The 18,219-nt window shown below is 40.4% G+C and overlaps 1 long non-coding RNA gene across 2 annotated transcripts; it reads right to left on the reverse strand.

Annotated features, from left to right (window-relative positions):
- Window positions 1-14,421: 14,421 nt before the first annotated feature.
- LOC143518277 (uncharacterized) lies at window positions 14,422-15,704 on the reverse strand. 2 transcript variants are annotated; one of them, XR_013132135.1, is made up of 5 exons: window positions 15,497-15,704; window positions 15,335-15,420; window positions 15,192-15,253; window positions 15,020-15,079; window positions 14,422-14,922 (listed from the first exon to the last, which is right to left on the reverse strand). It is a non-coding gene; the product is annotated as an uncharacterized LOC143518277 (long non-coding RNA). The 2 variants fall into 2 exon arrangements; XR_013132134.1 differs by having other exon boundaries at window positions 15,192-15,420.
- Window positions 15,705-18,219: the final 2,515 nt, after the last annotated feature.

Below are 18,219 nucleotides of genomic sequence, written 5' to 3' on the forward strand. Positions count from 1 at the left end.
CCTACACCATGATGGACATTACTACATCTTTTCCTTTTCTTTATTTCTTTCTGTTTAAATTGTTGTTGTTGTCATGGTGACCGGTGTCGGCCAGAGGAGGATGGGTTCCCCTCCTGAGTCTTGGTTCCTCTCAAGGTTTCTTCCTCATGCAAAAAACTAGGGAGTTTTTCCTTGCCACTGTCGCCCTTGGCTTGCTCACTGGGGGCTAGGACTCGGCACTTGTAAAGCTGCTTTGTGACAACAACTGTTGTAAAAAGCGCTATATAAATAAAATTTGATTGATTGATTGAAATCGGATGTGTGGCATGAGAGCGTGTGAAGACAGTCAAATGCGTGTGTCTCACGCTCAATGCGTGAGAGTTGGCAACCCGGGGTTCTGTATCTGAACTCAGGGAAGAGAGCCTCTCTCTGTCACCATCATATCCAGTTCTATCTCAGCATGGATTGTGTATTTGAAGACATCTACGTCGAGAAAAAAAAATATTGACAAAAGTGGAGCGAGTTTTCAGCTATGGGGACATCATTCTACGGCCTCATCGTGCACAAATGACATACAGACTTTTGGCCAGTTTGGTCTTTTGCAAATGCAATGCAGAATAGTTTACTGAAATGTCTAAAGTTGCATTCCTGATTCCTGTTCATTGTTCAGTTCTTATATTTGTTTGTCTTGTGTCACTCACACATGGACACACATGTTCTCCAAGAAACCAGATAAGAGAAGAGAGGGAAAAATGCTGTTATGGTTCTTTGTATTGTACTGTGAAAATATCAGCACTTTTTATTTGAACATGGAGTTCTACTTATGACTTTTTCACAGAATATTTATTTCTGGAAAATTGTAGTTTAAAGTATGAATATTTTTGCAGCTAATTTTAACAAATTGAACTGTGCAATAAAGAGGTGTAATTTAAATTTTTTTATACTTCGTGTTTTCAGTTGCACATGTTTTATCAAGATTTGGGGAGAATACAGATTTAAAAAAGAACACATGTCTATTATTTACATTTAAAATATACCTGCAACATTGGTTAAAAAAAAAAAAGACTCGAAAGGACTTGAAATTCCAAGTTTCAGACTTGGGACTTGACTTGACTGTTGCCTGTCTTGACTCGAGACTTGACTTGACTTGACTGTCTTTGCTTGAGACTTGACTCGGGACTTGAGGATAAAGACTTGGACTTACTTGAGACTTGCAAAACACTGACTTGGTCCCACCTCTGATAATTCATATCCAATATACAGTCATGTCCTTCAGGTAACTTCTGTTTACCCTCCACTGACTGCAGGCCTTGTTGCATATATTTTGCAATTAGTAAATCAATATAGGCCTACAATTAAGACAGTAAAAGACCGTAAAGTAGGAGAAGGAGTTATAGGCTACTGAATGTTGTCATTACATGAATGCAGATGGGCATTTTTCACAGGTAATGGGGAACTTCCCGTTTCTTCTTTCACAAATGAATGTAATTTATGTTGCCTAACAAAACCTATACAACAGAAGACGTTCAGCTTAACACATAGATTTGCAAACTCTACCTTAATTATTTGTATGTGGTCGTCCTCACGTTATCTATCATTGATTTCGGCTAGTGCGACTAGTTTATCAGGTGACCAGTCGGCTAAAAATGCTTAGTAGTTTAGTGCTGTATGAGACATTTTACAACACAAGAAAATGATTTCCCGTTGGGCTTAGAGGGCAAACGGTACGATTTGACTTGATGTGTATGTGACCTGGCTGGTGGGGACGGGAGAAGAAGTCTATCTGTGAGCGTGTGTGCTGTGCTGAAGACGCTTCCTTCCACTCGCTGAACTGAACTGCTGCAGCGCATCTGGTGTTAAAGGAAGAGAGAGGTCGGGTGTGTGAGGTGGTGGCTCATTTCAGGGCATTGTTTTTAATCGCTCAGGCTTTCAAAAGATCATTTCAAACCGACCTCAGTAAAATGATAATAATAAAAAAAAAAAAAAACGAAGTTTCAAAAGGGCACTTTCGTTGATAAAGGGCAGAGTTGGTGGTGCTTTAGCACCACCTGATGTCTATGTGTGCACGCCACTGTTATATATACATATTATCATAACATGTATGTAAATTATCGAATGAATATCAAGTTCATTTCGGCATCATGGACAGTTAAATGACTTCATGAATTCAGTTAAATTATTTCGTTCATGTATATCAATATCAACATTGCACTGAATCCTATCGCATTATCAACGTGCCGAATTTGGAATGTTCCAGAAATCACAACAATTTTATAATTTTATATGCTTTACAAGGCAATAAAATGAGTTCATTGCTGTTGTGGTTAACTCATTTTGCTCGTAATCTGCCAGTTAAAATCCAAACAGTTTTTGTTAGCCTCAGATTTGGCACGAAATTATCACTTTAATTCTGATGCTAAATTAACGAGCTAATCAAACACGTTGAGATGAGTTTTAGACATAAAATCAGTCAAGCAGGTTCCAGCACAAAAGTCAGACAGGTGCGCTGTAAAAGGTTCGGTCACACTTTATCGCTCGGGCTGCGCTACAGCGTCTGTTCTCAGATGCGCTCCCACTACTGATCGGTAAGGGGGCTTTGACCTGCTCTGTTTCCGACCTGGTGGCCCGAAGCTCCCTCAGGGACACCATATCGACAACGAGCTTAGTGCGGACAACCGATCAACACAGCGCGGTGCAGCCCAGAAGCCCCGAACTCACAAGCTCCTCCAAGCTCAGCCTCCAAGTAACGTGGATTACAGGTACGCGCCACTGCGCCCGGCGGCTTTTGGAGAGATCTGCTCAGCTCTTAATAAAGAGACTTAGCCGGTGCTGACATGTTTCCAGTGGCCTTATATATGAATAGTCTGTTTTAAAAACTACAAAAAGTGTGAATACAAAAGTGTGTTGGTCATGGGACTAATGTTTCAATCCAAATAAGCGCCTGGGGTTTATGGAATGAAAGTAATCATAAAATGAAGGTTAATTCAAGGTGGGTTCTTAAAACGCCTGATGAAATTAGTAATTTAATACGATAAATCGTTTCAAACTATAACTATAGGTGAAATAAAATGGAAAGAAAGCAAAAGTCCACTTTGTGCTTGAAACATAGGCTTCTTTGAGAGGTTTATCCGCTGGTGCGGTGTCACGGCATAATCGCAATGCGCATGCGCACGTTTCGAATATTTTATCTTTGTATATTATGAATTTTTGACCTTTGACCTTGCCCGTTCTTGGCGTAATGGGTAGCGCACTGGTCAGTCACGCAGAACGACGAGAGTTCAAATCCGCCACCGGGTGTGTGACCCCATAACTTCAATAATGATATTGAGCGTGGAGGCCCTGGATCAGGGAGCCGAGAGGAAACGCGCTGCGCTAGGTTTCTTAATGACAGTGATGAGAATGACGGGCTCAGTTACAGGAGGATCACAAGGGCCAATAGATCAATACCCAGTGCCCACCTCACCGGTGCCTGATAGCCAACAGGGCACACTTTTAGTTGCCACTACCGTTTTTTTTTTTTTTTTTTTTTTTTTCAATCTGAAAAATCGAACTATGCATTATTTATAATATATACGTAAAATATCCAATGAATATCAAGTTCATTTCAGCACCTTGGACAGTTAAATGACTTCATGACTTTATTTAAATGACTTCCTTCGTGTATATCAAAATCACCTTTCCACTATACAAAAGCTGTTCAGTCCATCTCATGACATTATGTCAATGCACAGAATTTGAAATGTGCCGGATATCCTGACGTCGTAATCGCAATGCGCATGCGCATATGTCGTGTATTTTAACTTTGTATATTATGAATTCGCTCTGTGCACGTGACGCTTCCGCATGCCCATATACCGGCAGTATCATTTCCGGCTCGACTACAGAGACACGTCAACAATGACGTTTTACACGCGCTGTTTGCAGGACCTCCCTCGGGTGACGGTCAACGATGTTCATCGGATCGTCAAGACACACATGCCGCGGCTTCTTCGAGCGAGAAAGAGAAAGATTTCAAGATGTACATATCTAGTTATATTGACAACTACGAAGGTGAGTGTTCCGTGTTAGCGCTAGCACACAGCTAAGCGTAAATTAGTTAGCGTTAGCATTGTGTGTGTGTGTGTGTGTGTGTGTGTGTGTGTGTGTGTGTGCGTGCGCGCGCGCGTGTGTGTGTGTGTTAGCTAGCTGGTCGTGTCTGAACACTAAACTTCGTAAGAGCTTAAACTCAAGATCAACACAAACCCGGCGGATCCCTGTGTTTAGCCCGGCCATGACTGGGTTAAACAGCGGAATCTGTGTTTGTAAACAAAGCGCAACTCGACGGTGTTCGCCGACGCGTGTTTGTTTACAAAACAACGAATATTGTGCTTTGTTTACAAACACGGAATCCGCGCCGGAGACTGCTGTTTAACCTGTCTCAGGACTGAGTTATCTCACTTCACTATTAAACACATACTGTGATTAAGTCTATTCTTTTATTTGCATTTTAGTGTTGAACAAAGATCAGGTGACAGGAGAGATGTGTGTGAGGGCGACCTGTTTTAGGTCGATGAAGAAGTCGGAGAAGCCACACAGCTCGAGTGTAGGGTGACAGTGCTGTAGAAGATAGATGCTATGAATGTTGTTTTTAGATTTATGTTTATGGGGATTAAAAACATTTTGTTGGTGAAAAGTAAGTAGTGGAGTAATGTTTTGAGTAATGTTACCTGGCAATGTGAGTATGACTTAATGTCAGGAAAAGTGAATGTTAAAAGGCAAAACCCCCAGAAACTGTATTTGTTCAGATGTTTCCTGATTTACTTTATTGTAAATACTATTGAAGCTGGTAAATTGTTTATGTCAAATGAGGGCCACATTAGGCAACACTGTAGACTATTAGTGACAGTGTATTCTAATTATATAGCCTTTCCTGGCGGATTTTATTTTGTAAACAGTTTTTTTTTAAATTAAATTGCACTTGATACTGTTTCTCATTGTATTTGCTACATTTTGTATTTTTGCAGATTTCATTAGATGATTCGAGACCTGCTCATGTGTTGCTGGGACAACTTTGTGCAATCATGTGGTGGCATTGCTTTATCAAACTGCACATTATTCACAACTAAGAGTTCCTGCTGTTCCTCCTGTCCTGAGCTGCACAGAGAGTGAGCAGCAATGGCACAAGCCAAGAACTTTGGTAAGTAATAATATTCTAAACTTTGTACATTTGTGTAAAAATGTAGGGTGCTATGAAAAATGTCAATAAACACAGAATACAGTCATATTGTCAGGTAGGGCTACGCCTCCTCTCGTAGCTGTCACTCTGGGTTCCCTCATGTCTGTATTCCCTGCCTGTTTATCCCGCCCTGCTCGTTGTCTCTGTGATTTCCCATTGTTTGCCACGCCCCTGTTATCATTGTTCGCACCTGGTCCTTGTCTAGTCCTGTGTATAAAAGTCCCTGTGTCTCCCATGTCCGTATTGGTCTTTTTGTTCAAACCTGTGCCTAGTCATTCCAGCTGTTCGTAAGTTTGCGCCTTTGTGTTATCCGTCTCCCATGTGTTTTGCCTTTTGTTCCTTAGTTAGTCTGTCTTGTTGTTTTCTGTACCCGTTGTCATGCCTGTGTATATTTCATGTATGGACTGCCTTCCCGATCTGACCTGCGCCCGTTATTTCGACTCTGTCAATGGAATTTCCTTTAATAAATCTCGCTCTCCTCAGCGTTTGTGTCCGCCTCCCTGTTCTGCCCAGCGCAGGTCGTTACACATATACTACTTATTTTAAATTACAAAGACATCATTTCAGATATTAAGACTGCAAAATGTAATTGATTTAAAAATTAAAAAGCACATATACCACTGTGCTGCTGACAGTGATCCACCACCCATATAATATCTGCTCAGGGGTGGTCTGGGCCATAAATGAGTGGAGTGAAGACAATCAATCTATGCAGAGAAATTGAATGATCTTTAGTTGTTGAACTACTAAGCTGGCCTGAAAAGAATTGTGCCAACTAAAGTGGCCAATAATTATACCTACTCACCATAACGGAAGTACTGTTTTGCATAAACAAACTTTAGTATGCATCATTACAGTAACATACAAATGAATATAAAATACCACAGTATAGGTTGAGTTATTCAACCATGCACATTAGCAGTATGAGTATAAATAAATAGTGATCTCTGTAGATATATCTCTGATCATTAGGATCCTCTGCTCTGTAAGTTATGTTGACTGCTCTTACCTAGAAGCAAAGCAGGGCACACTGCAGCTGAAGCGTCATCATAACTACTACTGACAGATCCAGGGGCAGATGCTCATCACAGGAATGGACTGGTGTGACTTTGTTGTTTTTGCTGAGGAGGACATGTTGGTGCAGCGCATATTGAGAGATGCAGAGGTAATTAACACCATTAAACAAAAGGTGGACCATTTCTTTTTTCACATATACATGCCCAGATGTCTATAAACTCAGTTTGTATGTTTGTATATATTGTTGTATTTGTTTAAAATGTTCTTATAACCCTGATAAGGATCTGTAGAATAGAAAAACATTTGAATGTCATTGGCACAGTTCTGATATTTAAAAAAACAACTCAATAGACAAATCACAAGCACTTTGTTTCAAAATAAAATTATTTATTTTCCTTCACTTTGTCATTGTTTTACATTTCGTCAAGCTTAAGTACAAACAAGTGAAACATTTATATTAAATATTAAACATTAAAAGTGAAGCCCATTAGATGTGAAGTAACTATTTACAAAAAGTAAGTGGTCATAGTTCAAACTGCAGGAAGTGTACATGAAAAGTAAACACATGGATAACATGCATATGCACCCTTAAATATTTATCACAGATTTGCAACATTGGTCCTGGGGGCTATTCCACGAAGCGAGCTTATGAAAGCGGCGCTTATTAGAGTGAGCCTCACTTGAGTTAGCCAAACAGTTCACTTCCGTCTAGTTCCGTTCCACTAACGAAATCCAGACTCAACCTGTTCCCGCTAATTCAAGCCCGGCTTTTGTAATCGGCGATCATGCGCGTGCACACAGTATTTACACAGCCTCACTAATCGATATTCAAAAAGGCAAGAAAATGTCGAAAGAGCTGAAAGAACGAGCAGCTTTTTTTTCTTCTGCTGAACAGGAGCTACTCATACGTCTTTATGAGGAATATAAAGACGTTATTATGAAGAAAGGCAACACGTCCTGTATTAATAAAGCCAGAGAAGCTGCCTGGCACAATATTGCAGACAGATTAAATGCGTGAGCATATAATTTAACCCATTCATTGGCATTTAAAAAGTGTTATAGTAAATTAATAATGTTAATAATTTCCTGATTTAGAAGTAACATGAGCGGGGTTAGGAGAACATGGCAACTGTATAAAATATTTTAGCAACCAGAAAGAAAACTGCTACTGCTGCTGCTGGTGGTGGGCCTCCTGTAGCAGCCCTCACTCCTGCAGAAGACCTTGCTTTAGAGCAAAACAGCGGACGCCCCATCATTGTGGGAATCGAAGGAGGAACATCATCTGATCCTGTCTGTCCTCATGATACACAGCCTTATGTTAAAGGTAGGTTCAGTTGTTTCTCAGATTTTACATTTTTGTTCTTTGTTTCTTCTGTCCACAGGCTCAGCAAGACAATTAATACATTTCTCTTTCCAAAAAAAACGCCTCTTGTTTTATGTTAATAGTGTTAATGAACAAATGCAAACAAAATATTCCCTTAACTAAAGTAAGTGTTTGCATACATGTCCCTCACAGCTCTACCATCCATGTGGTCTGCAATTAAAATGCCATCTTCCCATTGCTCCAACTGCACTCTTGGCATTTCTTCTTTTTGCAGTATTGCCACATTGTGCAAAACTGCACAGGCTGCTTTAATGTCACAGGCTCTCTCAGGAGTCACTCTGAGATGGCGCAAGCAGTTAAATCTGCTGTTTAACTGTCCAAATGCCATCTCAATGCATGCCCTTGTCTTTGAATGTGCATGATTGAACTTCCTCTCTGCATCTGTTGTAGGGTCTGCATATGGGGTAAGGAGAAAAGGTTGGCAGGGGTAACCCCTATCCCCAAGCAGTAAGCCAGGAAAAGCACCTATGATTATAAGGAGTAGAGTTAAACACTGAGGCCAAATCTGCACTATTTTGTGTGGTTGGAGTATTCTTACCTTAGCAAACCTCTGTGCCAGTGAGGAGGCATGAAATATCCTGGAATCGTGCACCGAGCCGGGCCATTTTACCTCAATGTTGGAGAATAGAAATTGGCTGGTGCAAACCATCTAGAACAATGGCAAAAGTGACAAAGGGTGAAAGTTATTCAAACCCATGAACTGACATGCTTTACAATTTCTGTTGGGTAGGCAAAACTTGCATGTACCTGTACATTGATGCTGTGAAATAATTTTTTGGTTCACATAGTCTGCCTCCATGGGTACAGATGGAGCCTTTATCCAGATGTGAGTACAGTCTATAGCACCAATGACATTTGGAAATCCTAGACAATTCAATGCGTTTTGAATTGAAGGAATTTTAGCATGAAATAGTTGATTAAGATTAATACAAAGCACTTTGGTAAGTGCTCTGGATAAGAGCGTCTGTTAAAGTCATATAAATTTAACTCCAAGTTACTGATCAAACCAACACTACTTCTCATGAATACATGCCAGCTGTTCTGAAAAGGATGGGAAGGATGCCTCTGTGACCAGGGAATTTAATGAATATATTAAGGAAGCGCTTAAGCGCAAGGTAAACCTTTCGAATTTCGCTGCAGAACGTTGCCTTACTAAGATGTTATGCATCCCCAAAGCTGTACAGAAATGCACGACTGGCAAAGAAGCACAAAGCGATACAGACTGTTTGGGGTTTGGTAAGAGCTTTACTACGTCTAGTGGTCTTCTCAATATATGGCCCCGGTAATTTACAAAGATATATAATACTGTGTCTTCTGAACCTGTAGCATCGGCGCAGATGGAAATTCTGAAGTGAGGGGGACCAAGCTGTACAATATATGCGTTTATGCTTGTAGATGCTAGATTTCGGATGGGGTCAATATAAATCTGGAGGGGACATGTCCCCCCCGTCCCCAGTGCCATCTGCGCCCCTGACCTGTAGTGCTCAAATAAGTAGTCATCCGGAAAGCCCAGTGGATCTGTCCTGTCCTGGAATGACCTTGGAGCTGGTAGCATGAATGCTCTGCGCACTACACACGCTCCCTCATCTACTGGATTCTCTACAAATGGGCATGCCATGGTCAATCAGCCTTCAGCCTTCACTGTTAGCTGCTCTTTTTATAGCTTACATTTTGGATTATTTGTATCACCTGTATGAAAATCTTGGTAAGGTATTTGTCTGTATCCATTTCCTTTTTGCACCATTAAGTTAACCACACATTTACATTATTTATACTGAACATATGTAAATTGCAAAGTGATATGATTTGCTTGTAATTTGAACACAAAAGAGGAAGTATGGGGATAAATATATACCTAAAAGTATCTTCACCTAAATTACTCAGTATTAATAATTATTAATACTCAGGTACAAAGAATTGTATTTTTTGTGATAGAGTTTATGCTTATGTATGTTTCTGCACCATAACTGCGATTAGACACTGTATTCCATTTTACACTGACCTGAATTTGTGAAGATTAAACCAATACATTAAAATGTGCAGAAACCTCACTGAATAACATTGAATATGTACTCTTAAGATCGAAATATAAATTGCATTTTGAAATATAATTATTAAATTTTGATAATAATAACCTGCAATCATTCCAAACTAATAATTACAGTACTCAATTAAATGTATAAAGATGTTATAATATATGCTACATCCACAGCCATTTAATGGATAGAACTGCAGCGGAACCTTGTTCCTCAATTCAGTTTCCCGGATGGCGAGACTGACATCACGCTGCTCAGCCAATAGAAGCGGTCCGGCTAAGCTAAGCCTCAACTCTAGCCTGGTACGGAGCAGGTTAGTTCAAACGTATATGTTGCTGTAGTAACTGAGCGAGGCTCAAGTCTAGCCTCTTTTGTGGAACCGAATTTGAGCAAAATGAGCCAGGCTTGTCTTTAAAAGCCCGGCTTACTGAGTTAGCTCGCTTCGTGGAATACCCCCCTGGAGTACCATTGCCCTGCTGTTTTTCCTTATTTAGTAAACCTACCTCAAATCATGAAAGCCTTAATTGCAGCAGGGAAACATCAGGAGAAATTCTGTAACATTTCTAAAATAATAACAAAAAGCCCTGTACATGAATGTAAAAAGTATTCTTGGGAAAGAGCAAATGTTATATATTCTGTACTCATACAGCCCTTTCCACCATCCGAGGCCCATTTCTTGACAAGAGGACCATTCTGGTAGTTGGAGAGAAGACATGCCACAGTAAACAATTTGATTGATACTTCCTGTGATGGAGAGTGGTATTACAGTGTCAAATAGTTTGTTTTCTTTAATTCGTCTAATCATCCTCTCCACATGTACCCTTAGACGTGCAATATGCTGGGTCTCTCTCACATCATCTTCCAGCATCTGTGTTCTCTTGTGCAGGAAAGCAGGCCTCATCAGCTCATCAATTGGTGTTAGCTTCTGGATTGGGCAAAAACAAAGAGAAAAGATTAAAATAATATACACAGTCCGGTCACATTATGAACACCCATTGAAACCATACTGTGAGCGTGGTACTACGAGTGGGTGAATATGGAGGTGGGTTCACTACAGAGAGTGAGGTGAATACAGACATTGGAGTTCCCAATCAAGGTGTTTTAATTGTGTATTCCAGCAAAGGAGTAAATCACCAATACTAGTAAACGAAAAGAAAAACTGTATAAAAGGAAAACAAACATATAAAAAGTACTCAAGCCCACAAAGGCTTATAAGCAGTACCTCCAGTAAGCACTGGCAATCAGCAGCCAGTCTAGCCCCTAAGTTTCTTGGGCTCAACACAATAACATCCAATATCAAACAACCAACATTAACCAACCAACCTCAACCTCCTTAGCCTCTGAGAGGAAGGCCTCTTATACTAGTAGCCCCTCCCCTTAATTAAGCTGGGACACACCACTACTACTAGCAGGGGTTACCTACAAACACAAACATGACATACATTACTGCAGTAACATAACATTTTACATTTAGTGCACTACTATGACAAGAATAATAATTAATATGTCCATTTGTTGCATACAACTCCGTCCTCAGGTATTCCCAGGAACTGTAACCCCCCTCCCCTCCTTCAGTAGGCCGAGGGCCCTTCGGCCACTATAAGAGGAGGAGCTGTCTGGGCCGCCAGTCCCCTGAGAATCCCGGAACAGATAAATACAACATTATAATCAATCACATGTCTTTTAGAGACTTGGTGATGGGTGAGTGTATCATGTTTTGTAAATTGTATCTAAGCATTTCTGTCGTCAAAGCAGTTGCTTAAACATGAATAACTTCTTTAAAGGGCTGTAAAACGTGCATTTTAAACATTCCAGCCACACCTGGAGAAGTTGTGTCGGCATTCGAATATTCGGGTTCCCCACAGGCAACATTGTTGACTCGGAATGCAAAAATTCGAGACATTTGAGTTTTTCTTGACAGTTTCACGATAATTTATTCAGTTGGTTTGATGTTCCTCGAGACCTTGTTAAGAGTAATGATGCTGTGATTGTGATGGTATACACCAGGGGCGTCCCAGCCCGCCAGGGGGTTCAGTCCAGCCCACGGAATAAACCTACATTATTAAAAAAGAATAAACTCCATTTAGTTAAAATCTGCAGTTCCTATAAAAAAAAAGAGAAAAGCGGACACAGAGTGTCGGATTTTTCAACAAAAATGGAATTACTTCAGAATAGGCTATATGCACACGGGGTGCTGACATATTTCCGTTTAAATATTAGCCAGGTCAGCCCATTGATCTATATATCTATATATGGATTGCGCTGCTGTAACACACGATTTCCCCTCTGGGATACATTAATAAATCTATCTATCTAGCTATCTATCTCAAAAATCCCAACAGAGGATGTAATGTAATTATCTGTAGTTATGTATATATATATTCATGTACATTTTTGTACATTAAATGTGGTTTACATGTGTTGTGACCAAATGCTGATTTACTGCAATAAATTCACTGTTTAAGTACTGTTTAATTTATTTTAGTAATAATTTGTCACCCACCTGAGAGTTCTGATTGCTTACCATACTGTATCAATTACACAAGACACTGACCAGATGAATGCTAATTTCTTTATTATAATAATTCATTTTCTATAAAATTACATGCATCTTTTTAATGAATATAATTACACCTATAATAAAACAATGAAATATATTTAAACACACCTTTAAACACAACTTACACAATGTGTGAAACACACATTTAAGTACACACACAGGTGAAGTGAGCACACGTGCCCGGAGCAGTGAGCAGCCTCTACAGCAGGGATGGGCAACTTCCATGATAAAGAGGGCCAAAAATTTTTCAGCACTATTATTGGAGGGCCACATGACCACACATGACCATTTGGATATGAAAGACACTACAAATTATTCTCAATAAGAACATTTTCAATGAACTCAGATCTGTATGTTTATTGCACCAACATACATCTATTTTCTGCATATAAATGCATTAACATGTCCTTAACCCTACCAAGTCTATGGGCATTTTTGCTGTTTAAGCATGGTTACATAAATGTGTCTCTAAACATACTTAATTATAGCATTTTACCCACATGTCTCTTTTTTTTTTCTTTTAATTATTAAATTATTATTGATCTATTTGCGGGCCGCCAGTTGCCCATCCCTGCTCTACAGCCTCTAGGGCTGAAGTGCCCTTGGGTAAGGCACCTAACCCTGAAGTGCCCTTGGGTAAGGCACCTAACCCTGAAGTGCCCTTGGGTAAGGCAGCTAACCCTGAAGTGCCCTTGGGTAAGGCAGCTAACCCTGAAGTGCCCTTGGGTAAGGCAGCTAACCCTGAAGTGCCCTTGGGTAAGGCAGCTAACCCTGAATTGCTCCACGGGCGCTGTAGAGGCTGCTCACCGCTCCGGGCACTCATTGACAACTACAAATGATTATAGAATAGAATAGAATGCCTTTATTGTCATTATACACATGTACAATGAGATTGAAAGCTTACCTTTTTCAGTGCAAACATACAGAATATAAAAAGTATCAAAAATTTTTACACTATAGAATAATAAAGATTTTTAAATTTAAATACAATAAAGGTGTGGAGAATTTCCAGTTCTAGTTTAAACACTAAGATTTGCATGTTAAATAGTTAAATAGTAATATTGCACATATTCCACATATTATTGCACTTATTATTATTGCATTTATTATATGGTGAGAGTCTATGGGATTGGAGGTTCAGTTATGGGATCAGTGCATGTGTGAGTTCAGTGTGGTGATTGCTTTGGGGAAGAAACTGTTCTTGAATCGGTTTGTCCTTGTTCTGATGCACCTGTAGCTCTTCCCTGAGGGCAACAAGTCAAACAGATCAAAGCCAGGGTGGATGCTGTCCTCCATTATGTTTTTAGCTTTTTTGAGGCAGCGTGAGGTATAAATGTCCATCAGGGATGGAAGAGGGCAGCCAATTATTTTCTGTGCTGTTTTAACTACTTTCTGGAGTCTCTCTGTCTGCCATGGTGCAGCTGCCATACCACACTGTGACGCAGTACGTCAGCAGGCTCTCGATGAAGGCGCGGTAGAACACCAGCAGTAGGTTGGAGTCCAGCTTGTGTTTTCTGAGGACTCTCAGAAAGTGTAGCCTCTGCTGAGCCTTTTTGATGACTGCTGTGGTGTTTCCAGTCTAGGTTGGCAGAGATAAGGACACCAAGGAACCGGAAAGTGTGGACCCTCCACATACTCGCCGTTAATGTATAAAGGGGCTAGGTTGATGTATAAAGGGTCTAGGTTGATGTATAAAGGGGCTAGGTTCGTGCTGTGTTTCCTGAAGTCGACGATTATCTCTTTGGTTTTCTTTGTGTTCAGAGATAAATTATTTTCTGAGCACCAATCTGCCAATTTCAGGATCTCCTGTCTGTAAACTGTCTCATCTCCTTAAGATGAATTGGGGTGCCCAAACTTTTTCAAATGACTGTACCTACAAATGTTTCCCATAAAGCAGCGTCTGAGCATGTATCTCTAAATATGAGAATCCAACAAAAAGCAGTGTATTATAAACCATTTGATCATATGCTCGTGTTTAATTGGCAAGTAGTAAAAAATAGCTTAAATGCACCAATATTCATACAGTGCACATATATACCACACAAAGCCAAGAGAGCCTATACCAAATATCTTTCCACTATACACCATACACATACAGTATAAGACAAAAAGATTTTACACTTATGTAGCGCCCCCCTAGTTAGTAAGTGCCAAACTACACCACCCCTTAATTAGTGCTTTTTTACTTAGAGTAAGGGGAACTCTAAAGAAGGTAGACAAACGTTGGTGATGCAAAAATACAGTCTTTATTGAAGACAATAGACTGTCAGTTTAAATTAAATAAAACAAGAAACAATCTAAGAGGTGTTGACACTACCTGTTTGTGGTTTGGAGACTGAGTAAAGACAGCCAATTGACAATACCACTCGTGAATAATCTCTAAAATTCAGCCACACACTGCAAATGTTTCCAAATCACACTCTAAAGTGAACACAGCACCCGATATGGCTGCCTCTATCTCAGTCTCAACATAGCCACATCTAAATAGTACTGGATCAGAATACTCAAGAGACTCAAGTTAAAAAAAAGGTACATCGACCAATAACTAGACACACAGGTAGTCACACAAGAGTAAGGGTTTTTAAAACAACGGGTCACTTAAATACCCCTGAGCAGCATATCATTAAAAGACCACTTTATGATTTGCTATGGTAGGATCTTTTAGATAAAAGAACACAAAATAAAACAAAACGGTAGAAAACAGCAACTGACACCCACTGAAGCTGTGGCCCTTCATATACACAAAACAGAAAGAAACATTACATTCAGTCAATAAAACATTGACTACGTTCAACATTACGAATATGATTTAAAAAGACGAAACATACCACATTCATCAGGGTTGACCAACTTCACTCATGGACAGGATAGCAGCTTGTCACAGAACACTGGATATACAGAGTGTAATTAAAAAAACCATATGAAACCTCTGGTTTAGGCATACTAAAACATTTTCAGGTGTTTATAAAGCTTTAGAGAATGCACGGTGGCTAATTGTACCTGGTAACCGATCATTCGTAAGTCAGTAGAAGACAGAATGGATGTGGCGTGTCACCAACAGACTAAAATAAACAAAGGAGCTTTACTCCGTATGTCTGAAAGGGTGCGACTAAAGCTCGAGCATGATTACCAAACTCGCATACCTCGTACTCTGTACACACACCGGCTGTTGCTACCTTAATGACCTGCGGCCACTCCACCTGAACACGCCTATCCTCGCGTCCCCACACTAATTAAAACCAAACCATGTTTAGTTGCTCCATCAGTCATCTTGTGCAAAAGTATAATATGCAACTTAATCCTACCTTCGGACTCGCTGTTACAGACACGCTTCTTCTAGACGCCGCCACCTGCATGCGCTTTAGCCACCACGCTATCCTCTAGGACCCCACAGGTGTCCCTATATATGCCTACCTGTAAATGGCTCACCCAATGCAGGTGCTACTCTACTCTAGGACGTCATCCTTCATGTGCGCACCAAAACAAAGAAAGCGTCGCCTTGGCTATGCTGGCTACACTTGATTAAATGTTAACCTGTGCAAATATGCATGGTTAATATACATGTCACATAGGGCTACGTCCCCCTCTCTAGCTGTCACTCCGGTACTGTTCAATGTGCCTGTGTTCTCCTCGTCTGTTTATCCCGCCCTGTTTCTATGCTTTCCCTCTGTCTGTCACACCCCTGTCGGTGTTCTCTCCTGCTGTCAGTCCAGTCCGTGTCTTCTGTGTGACCTTGTTTAGATCCGTTCCCCAGTAAGTCCAGTCCATGGCTGTGTTTGAAATAGCCTACTACAGGGTTGCCAACTCTCACGCATTGAGCGTGAGACACACGCATTTGACCGTTTTCACACGCTCTCACGCCACACTTCCAATATCTAATATCCAGTTTATTTACCTCAGATCCACATATATGATTCAATACGTCACTAGTTCGCTAGCTCTGGCGCCATCCCCCGCCGATATAACACTGAATCTGTGTCCATCTGTGAATCTGTGTTCGCCCCCCCCCCCCCCCCCCCCCCCCGCTCAACAAAATACACTCGCCACCGGCTTCAGGTTAAAATCTCACTCCAAGCGAACGTCAAAAGTTGGCAACCCTGCTACTACATACTACTGGCGTACTGATTGAGCCCCAAATCAGTATGCCCAGGGGCGGACTGGGACAAAAAATCGGCCCTGGCATTTTTGGACCAGACCGGCCCACTCACACTCGATAACGCTTTTCATACTTTTCAGTTTTTTGAATGTGTATACCAACAGTTTACACTCTTCAAAACCATGTACCCTAAGCCATGCCATGAGTTTACAGGAATTAGTGAGAGTGAAATAAAATAATTTTTAAATCATTAAATACTTTCAAAAAGTTTTGTTTATTAACAGTATGAAAATGCATATTGAACCACTCCATCACAGTAATGAATGCAGCATTCATCCAACTGGGTGTGCCTATGTGTTTCAGGGAGGAAGACAAGAGAAAGAAAGAACAGAGATGAAAAATAAAGGATCAGATGCTAACTCTTCCAAGAGTAGTACTCAATAAATTGTGAACTTACCCAGTCAAAAGAATGAATGTATGTTTTTTTTTTATCTCAACATAAGGAATTAATTATTGTTGTTTTATCTGAAAAACAGACACACAGCTGCATTGGCATAATACTGGCAAAAAAAATTGTCATTGTAAAAAATAAGATTTTCTTTAATTAGAGCCTACATTTTCTTTAGCCAGCTAGGCTAAATGGCCCCAAACACATCCAGGAGAAAAAGTAGCTAAACCTAGGCTTACAAGTTAAACAATCAATGGCCTAATAACAAAATCAGAAAACTGCCCAGTAACTCAGTTTAATTGAATGGTGGCTTTAAAAATACACCTAGAAATACTGGATTTATGAAGATTTGTGAAGAGGCACACAGCAGCATTGGCATATGGCACAGGCAATAAACAAAATTACCATTTTAAAAAGTGTAATTTCCTTTAATTTCTGTACATTTTCCCTAAACACCTCCATAAAAGCTACCAAACATTTCCCCTTCCTACCAAGCATAGCCTTAGCCTAGCCTACTACTCACCCCACAAATATTAATAGTATAATAATGAAAATAGAATGCTGCCTGCTGAGTGACTTAGTACTGTTTTTGTTGGTGAATGGAGGTTTTAAAAGTGTTCTCACATTTAAGACTATTTAGTTCAGAATGGAAGACATAAAAGTACTAAAATAGGCTTATTTTCTCATTCAGTCAGTGTACACAAAGTGTTATAATAGAGGTAAGGACGTTATTCACTTATTTTACCTTTTGCATTTACAATACAAACTAACTCGGCCATAGAACATTAGCCAAAATGATTTTATTGATGTTTTATCAATTTATCAGATTTGGCAAAGGGTTTGGTTGCTTAACCCTACTCATTTTATAGCTGCTCTGAAAGGAGTCAGGCTTACCGCACGTTCAGTACATGTTTCTGTTCACTGGCCACCGTCACCACTGTCATCAGCCACGGGAGCTGATGAAGGCCCTGCTGTGGCAAACATTTGAGTAATTTTTATACATTTGGCAGCGTTTACTTGAAGTTCAAGCTTCTTTTTTGTCGTAGTTTCTCTGCACCTCCTTTGCGCTTTTTCTCCATCTCAGATACTCACATACGTTATGTTAATCAACGTTAGATTGCACTACGCACCGGCGCATGGAGGAGGGGGTGTTTGATGATATGATTGGTACAGCTCTGTGTCAGTAAAGAAAATAACCAATGGGCTGCATACCAGCGTGTTTAAGGACCGGTAAACTCTCGCGCTGACTTTTTTTTGCCAAATGCATTATGCAGGCAGCAGGAGCATCGCGAAAGGTGTGTTAATGTGATTCGCCAGACAAGTGTCAATCAGCCAGCCTCCATCTGAATCGGCCCACTGATCTACTTGTTTTATGGGCCGGTCAGACCAATATATAAATAGATAAAAAAGTGTCAGGACTGTCGGCCCAAATAGCACGTCGGCCCACCGGGAAAATGCCCGGTATGCCCGATGGCCAGTCCGTC

This window comes from Brachyhypopomus gauderio, chromosome 7, assembly GCF_052324685.1.
Source record: "Brachyhypopomus gauderio isolate BG-103 chromosome 7, BGAUD_0.2, whole genome shotgun sequence".
Lineage (NCBI taxonomy): Eukaryota > Metazoa > Chordata > Actinopteri > Gymnotiformes > Hypopomidae > Brachyhypopomus > Brachyhypopomus gauderio.